The sequence below is a fragment of the Callorhinus ursinus genome, unplaced genomic scaffold (assembly GCF_003265705.2).
Source record: "Callorhinus ursinus isolate GAN/ISIS: 27379988/994484 unplaced genomic scaffold, GSC_fseal_2.0 scaffold40, whole genome shotgun sequence".
In the NCBI taxonomy this organism is placed as follows: Eukaryota; Metazoa; Chordata; class Mammalia; order Carnivora; family Otariidae; genus Callorhinus; species Callorhinus ursinus.
In genome coordinates, this window is record NW_027397102.1 from 2,177,364 (window position 1) to 2,186,645 (window position 9,282).

Genomic DNA, 9,282 nt, shown 5'->3' on the forward strand with positions numbered 1-9,282 from the left:
CAAGCACAATGTGCTTAGTTTCTGGTTTGAGTTTATTTCTTTTGGTGACATACTTCCGCCATTCCATAACCACCCAAAGGGAGAAGCATATCAGAGTAAGAGCAGAGTGAGAAGCAGATGTTCATAGTTTGGAAAATCTCATGATATATTTCTGTCACTCACCACACACCTCTCTTAAGAACCATGGATACAGACATTCACTATCATGTCCCTGGATAATCTCATACACACCTGTATATTGATGACATGAAAATCAGTGTCTCTAAACCAAATCTCTCTACTGAGATCCAGTATACCCACCTATACTCTAGATATCATCATCACAATGCTTCAAGGTATCTCATTCACCCTCAACATGTCCAAAACTAAATTCTAAATTTTGTCTATTTTACTGAAGTATAATTAACATACAGTATTATATTAGTTTTGGGTATAAAAACTCAACAATTGTATACATTACACAGTGCTTATCATAATCCAGAAATTCCACTACTATCTACCCAAAGAAAACAAAAGACTAATTTGAAAAGATATACACACCCCTATGTTCTTTGCAGCATTATTTACAATAGCAAAGATATGGAAGCTACCAAAGTGTCCATGCATACATGAATGGAATATATATATAGAATGAGATGTTGTCATTTCCAACAACTTGAATGGACCTGGAGGGTATAATGCTAAATGAAATAAGCCATATGGAGAAAGACATATACCATATACATTTTATCAGTTTTGTAAAATATCTTTCATATCAAAATACAATCACTTACCTCTGCTATTATGATTTCTCTAACTTTCATAGTATGACTCAAGTTATCACCCTTTTACTCTAATTCACTTCTAGACACTCATTTCCTTAAAGTCAGTCACTTATATCTATGAATTTAATCTTTTAAGCATCAATTTAATTCTCTTTAACATTTGGATATTAAAAATTCTTACTTCACTAGATTTTTAAAAAGTAAATGACAATGTTCATGAACTGTTTATCACAGTGCTTTTTATCATAGTGCCTAGAATGTTATAATTGACCAACACAAAATTTGGTCCAAGATAATGGGTTTTCAGAATCTGTGCTCTTGATCACTCTGACATACTAACTCTCAAGTAGATATTATCTACTCAAAATAATATTTTATCACACAGGAAACAACAAATACTGGTGAGGATGTGACAAAAGGGGAACCCTCTTATACTGTTGGTGGAAATGCAACCACTCTGGAAAACACTATAGAGTTTCCTCAAAAAGTTAAAAATAGAACTACCCTACAACCCAGCAATTGCACTACTAGATATTTACCCAAAGGATACAAAAATACTGATTTGAAGGGGCACATGCACCCTGATCTTTATAGCAGCATTATCAACAATAGCCAAATTATGGAGAGAGACCAAATGTCCATCAACTGATGAATGGATAAAGAAGATTACACACACACACACACACACACACACACACACACACACACACACACAGAGGAATATTAACCATAAAAAGAATGAAATCTTGCCATATGCAATGATGTAGATGGAGCTAGAGTATAATATGCTAAGTGAAATAAGTCAGTCAGAGAAAGACAAATAGCATATGATTCCACTCACATGTGGAATTTAAGAAACAAAACAGATGAAAATAGGGGAAGGGGAAAAAAGAGGGAAGCAAACCATAAGAGACTCTTAAAGACAGAGAACAAACTGAGGCTTGCTGGAGGGGAGGTAGGCAGGGGATGGGCTAAATGGGTGATGGGTATTAAGGAGGGCAATTGTGATGAGCACAAGTGTTCTATGTATGTGATGAATCACTAAATTCTATTCCTGAAACCAATATTACACTATATGCTAACTAACTAGAGTTTAAATAAAAACTTGAAAAAGAAAAAAAATAAAAATACATTAAAAATAATATTTTATCAAATAATGTAGACTTTACTTATTCCCCAAGATAATTGTAGCCACTTCTGGGGCCAAACTTGTGTCCTTTGGATTCAGATTTTGTTTCTGGTGTTCATACTTTTTTTCAAAAGGTTTTTATTTAAATTCCAGTTAGTTATCCAATTTTCCCAGCACTGTTTATTGAAGAGACTTTTTTCCATTGCATATTTTTTCCTGCTTTGTCAAAGATTATTTGACCATAGAGTTGAGGGTCTATATTTGGGCTCTCTATTCTGTTCCATTGGTCTATATGTCTGTTTTTGTGCCAGTACCATGCTGTCTTGGTGATCATGGCTTTGTAATATAGCTTGAAATCAGGCAACGTGATGCCCCCCAGCTTTGTTTTTCTTTTTCAACATTTCCTTGGTGATTCGAGGTCTTTTCTGATTCCATACAACTTTTAGGATTATTTGTTCTAGCACTTTGAAATTTTGATCGGGATGGCACTGAAGGTATAGATTGCTCTGGGCAGCATAGGCATTTTAACAATGTTTATTCTTCCGATCCATGAGCATGGAATGTTTTTCCATCTTTTCATGTTTTCTTCAATTTCTTTCATGAATGTTCTGTAGTTCCTAGAGTATAGATCCTTTACCTCTTTCGTTAGGTTTATTCTGAGGTATCTTATGGATTTGGGGGCTATTGTAAATGGAATCGATTCTCTAATTTCTCTTTCTACAGTTGCATTGCTAGTGTACAAGAAAGCAACTGATTCCTGTGCATTGATTCTGTATCCTGCCACATTACTGAATTGCTGTATGAGTTCTAGTAATTTGGGGGTGGAGTCTTTTGGATCAACATGGATGGGACTGGAGGAGATTATGCTAAGTGAAATAAGTCAAGCAGAGAAAGTCAATTATCATATGGTTTCACTTATTTGTGGAACGTAAGGAATAGCATGGAGGACATTGGGAGAAGGAAAGGAAAAATGAAGGTGGGGGAAATCGGAGGGGGAGACGAACCATGAGAGATTATGGACTCTGAGAAACAAACTGAGGGTTTTGGAGGGGACAGGGGTGAGGGAATGGGTTAGCCCGGTGTTGGGTATTAAGGAGGGCATGTATTGCATGGAGCACTGGGTGCTATAAGAAAACAATGAATCATGGAACACTACATCAAAACATAATGATGTACTGTATGGTGACTAACGTAACATAATAAAATAGAATTAAAAAAATAAATTCCAGTTAGCTAATATACAGGGTAATACTTGTTTCTGGTGTACAATTTAGTGATTCAACACATACAGTATCTGGTGCTCATCACAACAAGTGCACCTTAATCCCCAACACCTATTTAATCCATCCCCCCACTCACCAACCCTCTGGTAACCAGCAGTGTGTTCACTATACTTAGGAGTCTGTTTCTTGGTTTGCCTCTCTTTTTTTCGCTTTGATCATTTGTTTTGTTTCTTAAATTCCACATATGAGTGAAATCATGTGGTATTTGTCTTTTTCTAACTGATTTATTTTGCTTAGCATAATACTCTGTAGCTCCATCCACATCATTGCAAATGGGAAGATTGTGTTCTTTTTTATGGTTGAGTAATATAGATACATACAATGGACTATTAACCGTGTGTGTGTGTGTACACACATATACATATCTCACATCTTTTTTACCCATTCATGAGTCGATGGACACTTGGGCTGTGTTTTGGCTATTGTAGATAATGTTGCTATAAATATTAGGTGCATGTATCCCTTGAATTAGTATTTTTGTATTCTTTGGGTAAATACCTAGTAATGTGATTGCTGGATAGTAGGGTAGTTCTACTTTCAACCTTTTGAGGAACCTCCATACTGTTTGCCAGAGTGTCTGCAACAGTTTGCATTCCCACCAGCAGTGCAGTGGGTTCCTGTTTCTTCGCATCCTCGCCAACATCTGTTCTTTCTTGTGTTGTTAATTTTAGCCATTCTGAGTTGTGTGAGGTGATATCTCATTGTAGTCTGGATTTGAATTTCCCTGATGATAAGTGATGCTGAGCATCTTTTCATGTGTCTGTTAGCCATGTGTATGTCTTCTTTGGAGAAATGTCTATTCCTGTCTTCTGCCCATTTCTTAACTGTATTATTTGCTTTTTGGGTGTTGAGTTTGATATGTTCTTTATATATTTTGGATACTAACCCTTTATCAGATATGTCATTTGCAAATATCTTCTCCCATTCTCTACGCTGTCTTTTAGTTTTGTTCATTACCTCCTTCACTGTGCAGAAGCTTTTTGTCTTGATGAGGTCCCAATAGTTCCTTTCTCTTTCTCTTTTTCTTTTTCTTTTTGTTTCCTTTGCCTCAGAAGACATATCTAGTAATTAGATTCTAAGACTGCTATCAAAGAAGTTGCTGTCTGTGTTCTCCTCTAGGATTTTGATACTATTTTGATACAAATAGTATCACATTTAGGACTGTCATCCATTTTGAATTTATTTTTGTAATGGTGTACGAAAGTGGTCCTGTTTCATTCTTTTGTATGTTGCTGTCCAGTTTTTCAGCACCATTTGCTGAAGAGACTGTCTTTTTCCCATTGTGTATTCTTCCCTGCTTTGTTGAGGATTAAATGACCATATAGTTGTATCCTGTGACTTTGTTAAACTTGTGTATCAGTTTTAGCAGTTTTTTCATGGAGTCTTCTGGATTTTCTATATAGAGTATCATGTCATCTGCAAATAGTGAAAGTCTGACTTTTGATTTAGATGCTTTTTATTTCTTTTTGTTGTATGATTGCTTGTCGGGATTGGCCAGCAAACCCTGAGGCGGCAAATGAAAAGATTACTCCAGACACCTTAGTAGGAGAAAGGAGAGGGCCTGGGGACCAGAGGCTATAGTGGCAAAATGTCCCAAGCCAGACTTTGCTTCCACCTTTATTGTGAATGTTATCAATATAACAAGGGAATAAGAAAAACAAGAAGGAATGTGAAGATGTAATAATCAAGACAGTGGCATAGGGAGTATTGTATAGAACAAGCTATTCTTGTGATGGGCATGCTGACCGGGAATACGGGGAGTGGGTGACCTCCAAAGATAAATGTTTCTCCTAAGTCAACCATTTACTCCCTGGATGAGTGCATTGAGCCGCAACAAGAATCTGGCTATTTTCAGCCCAGAAACCTTAAAGGGGGCTCAGTTTTCTGGACACTCCTTCTTTGCTTTTCAACAAGTCTCATCCAGGGAGGCATGTGTTTATTAAATCTTATCTAGCCAGGCACTATGAATTCAAACAATTGCTGAAGCTGGGACTTCCAGTACTATGTTAAATAACATTGATAAGAGTGGACATCCCTGTCTTATTCCTGATCATAGGGCAAAAGCTCTCAGTTATTCACTACTGAGGATGAAATCAGCTGTGTTTTTTTGTACATGGCCGTAATTATGTTATGTTCCTTCTATCCCTATTTTGTTGAGCATTTTTATCAATAATGTATGCTGTACTTTGTCAAATCATTTTTCTGCATCCATTGAGAGGATGTTATGTTTCTTATCTTTTCTTTTATTAATGTGGTCTATCAGGTTGATTGATTTGTGAATCTTGAACCACTCTCGCAGCCAGGAATAAATCCCACTTGATCATGGTGAGTAATTCTCTCTCTCGTTTTTTTTTTTTTTAGATTTTATTTTTTTATTTGAGAGAGAAAGAGAGGGAGAGAGAGAGAGAGAGAGCACAAGTTGGGGGGTGCAGGGGGAGAGGCAGAGGGAGAAGACTCCCCGCTGAGGAGGGAGCCTGATGCGGGGCTTGACCCCAGGACCTGGGAGCATGACCTGAACTAAGGCAGGCACTTAACCGACTGAGTTGCCCAGGTGCCCTGGTGAATAATTATTTTAATCTACTCTTGGATTCAATTTGCTAGTATTTTGTTGAGAATTTTTGCATCCATGTTCATCAGGGATATTGGCCTGTACTTTTTTTTTTTTTTTTTTTGGTGGATTCTTTATCTGGTTTTTGAATCAGGGTAATGCTGGCCTCATAGAATGAGTTTGGGAGTTGTCCTTCCATTTCATTTTTTTTTTGGAAAAGTTTGAGAAGTATAGGTATCAGATCTTCCTTAAATGTTTGGTAGAATTCCCCTGTGAAGCCGTTGAGCCCTGGACTTTTGTTTGTTGGGAGATTTTTGATTAATGATTCAATTTCTTTGCTGGTTATGGGTCTATTCAAATTTTCCATTTCTCCTTGTTTAAGTTTTGGTAGTTTATATGTTTCTAGGAATTTATCCATTTCTTCCAGATTGCCTAATTTATTGGTGTATAATTTTTCAAAACATTCTTTAAAATTGTCTGTATTTCTTTTTAAAAAACTTTTAGAGAGGTGGAGGGGATTTTTTTAAAGATTGTATGTATGTATTTATTTTATTTTTAATTTTTATTGTTATGTTAGTCACCATACAGTACATCATTAGTTTTTGATGTAGTGTTCCATGATTCATTGTGTATAACACCCAGTGCTCCATGCAAGGGGCAGAGAATCTTAAGAAGGTTCCATGCCCAGCATGGAGCCTGACATGGGGCTCAGTCTCACAACCATGAGATCATGACCTGAGCTGAAATCAAAAGTTGGATGCTTAACCAATTGAGCCACCCAGGTGCCCCAATAATTGTTTGTATTTCTGTACTGTTGGTTGTGATTCCTGCCTTTTCATTTGTGATTTTATTTATTTGGTTCCTTGCTCTTTTCTCTTTGATGAGTCTGGCTAGGGATTTATAATTTTTATTAATTTTTTCAAGGAACCAGTTCTTGGTTTCATTGATCTGTTCTACTCCTTTTGTTGTTGTTATTTCCATACCACTTATTCCTGCTCTAATATTCATTATTTCCCTTCTGCTGGCTTTCTTTTTCTCTTTTTGCTCTTTACCTAGTTCGTTTAGGTCTAAGGTTAGGTCACCTATTTGAGATTTTTCTTGTTTCTTGAGGTAGGCCTTGCTATATATTTCTCCTCTTATGACCACTTTTGCTGCATTCCAAAGATGTTGGACTGTTGTGTTTTCATTTTCATTTGTTTCAATGAATTTTTTTATTTCTACTTTTATTTCCTTGTTGACCGATTCATTCTTTAGTAGTGTGTTGTTTAACCTCCATGTATTTATGGTCTTTCCAAATTCTTTCTTGTGGTTGAATTCAAGTTTCATAATGTTGTGGTCAGAAAAGATGTGTGTTATCATTTCAGTCTTTTTGTACTTGTTAAGGCCTGAGTTTTGACCTAATGTGTGCTCTATTCTGGATAATGTGCCATGTGCGCTTGAAAAGAATGTGTATTCTATTGCTTTAGGATGGAATGTTCTGACTATATCTTTTAAGCCCATCTGGTCCAGTGTGTCATTCAAAGCCATTGCTTCCCTTTGATTTTCTGCTTAGATGATCTGTCCATTGCTGTAAGTGGGGGTGTTAAAGTCCCTTAATGTTGTTATCAATATTGTTATCAATTGTTATCACAAGAATTGTTAATTCTTTTATATATCTGGGTGCTGCCACGTTGGGGGCATACATTTTTTACAATTGTTAGAATCCTTACATTTCTACAGAAATTTTAGAATCAACTTTTCAGTTTTTAAAATGCATCTTGTGTTTTTGATTGTGATTGTGTGCCATATATACAATTTAGGAGAAAATTGATATCCTTACAATATTTAATATTCCAATCCAAATTATGCAATTTCTTTTCATTTATGGATTTTTATGGTATTTTCTTACAGTTTTTTAAATTAACAAACTTAACTTTTTAGAGCAATTACAGGTTTACAGCAAGATTGCATGGAAATACAGAGTTCCTCTATAACCCCTGCCCTAACATATGCACAGCCTCCCCCATTTTTGATATCATGCACCACGTGGCACAATTGTTATAATCAGTGAACCTACACATCATTCACATCATTGTCACCCAGAGTTCATAGGTTAAGGTGCATTTCTGATGTTTTAATTCTATGGGTTTTGCAAATTTATAATGGCATGCATTTATTATTACAGGCCTGGAGTATTATCACTGTCCTGAAAATCCCCTGAATTCTGTCTATTCATCCCTCCCTTGCCTCTGACTCCTGATGACCACTGAAATTTTTACTAAATATTCAGAGAGGGATATATTATTTTAAATTTTTATTTACATTCCAGTTAGTTAACATACAATCTAATATTAGTTTCAAGTGTACAATTTAGTGATGGGGATTAAGGAGTGTATTTGTGATGAGCACCAGGTGTTGTATGTAAGTGTTGAATCACTAAATTGTACACCTGAGAGGTATACTTTAACGACTCTGTGAAGCAGTAGAATGTTATTCTGGCATTATTTACACAAATGCAAAAAAGAGATTCCTGCAACATGTTCAAATTTATACTATTTGCAGTCTAAAAATGCAGTTGGTGATTCAGAAGATATTATCAGAATTAGTTACCTGTTCTTTATTTGTTTTTCTTTATATATTTGTATTTACTTGCATGAAAATGTGAAGAATAATTCATTTTGCAGGCAAGGTATTTGCATTGTAGCATATGACCTTCAGAATTAAGTAGTGAAATTTCACAAAGTAGTTCAAATATTGACTTCTTTAAAACCTGAAGAAGGTTTTACTGCTTTTTAGGGGTTTGATATTATAATTATGCTTTTATGATTTGTTGTTTAATGGATGCTCATTTTTTTTCCATGTCCCAGGCTTCTTTATTTAAGAACAAAGTGACGAGTGATGTGGGGATTAAAAACAAAAGCATCCTGGAACTTCACCTTCCCTCCAACCAGTTCCCCCCAATCTCCCTTTTGTTCCCAAGTCATTTCTTAGTGAATGAAGAACTTAATCCCAAAGCCCTGGTACAAACCTTAGGTTCTCTTTCCCTAGCTGTCCCCCTTCCTCTGCCCCCCATTCCTGGGAAGGGCTGGCACCTCAGTTTGAATGCATGGGAGAGCCCAGAGTGGTGACAGAGACAGAGGGAAATGCCTCACCCTCAGGAAAACCGACTGGGGAGTACAGCATAGTGAAGTGAGGGCCTCCATAGCCTGGGATACCAAAATGGGGTCCTAGTGCCAGAAGAAAGGATACTGGTGTCTGTGAGGAAGGGGGAGAGCAGCCTCAAAATCTTCTTGTGAATAGTCACTGATCATTTGCCCTTCTGGCAATGATTGCAGAACCACACTCAGACCACATCCTTCTCAACCTGAGCTGCTGGGCAATGTGGTTGATCTGCTGCAGGGTGGGTTTCAGGCACTGCAGGAACATGTTCTCCAGGTTGTCTCTCGCTTGGTTCTCCATACTTGTTCACTTTCTCTTTGGGGCCGGCACAAGAGTCTCTGCTTTGCATATTTCATGTAGATTTTCATTGTTGTCACCTTCCTCCACCCACTTCTGCAGCAGGGTCTGCAGCTGATACAT

At 36.8% G+C, this 9,282-nt stretch overlaps 1 pseudogene; it reads right to left on the bottom strand.

Annotated features, from left to right (window-relative positions):
• Window positions 1-8,796: 8,796 nt before the first annotated feature.
• Window positions 8,797-9,282, bottom strand: LOC141370607 (POU domain, class 5, transcription factor 1 pseudogene; annotated as a pseudogene).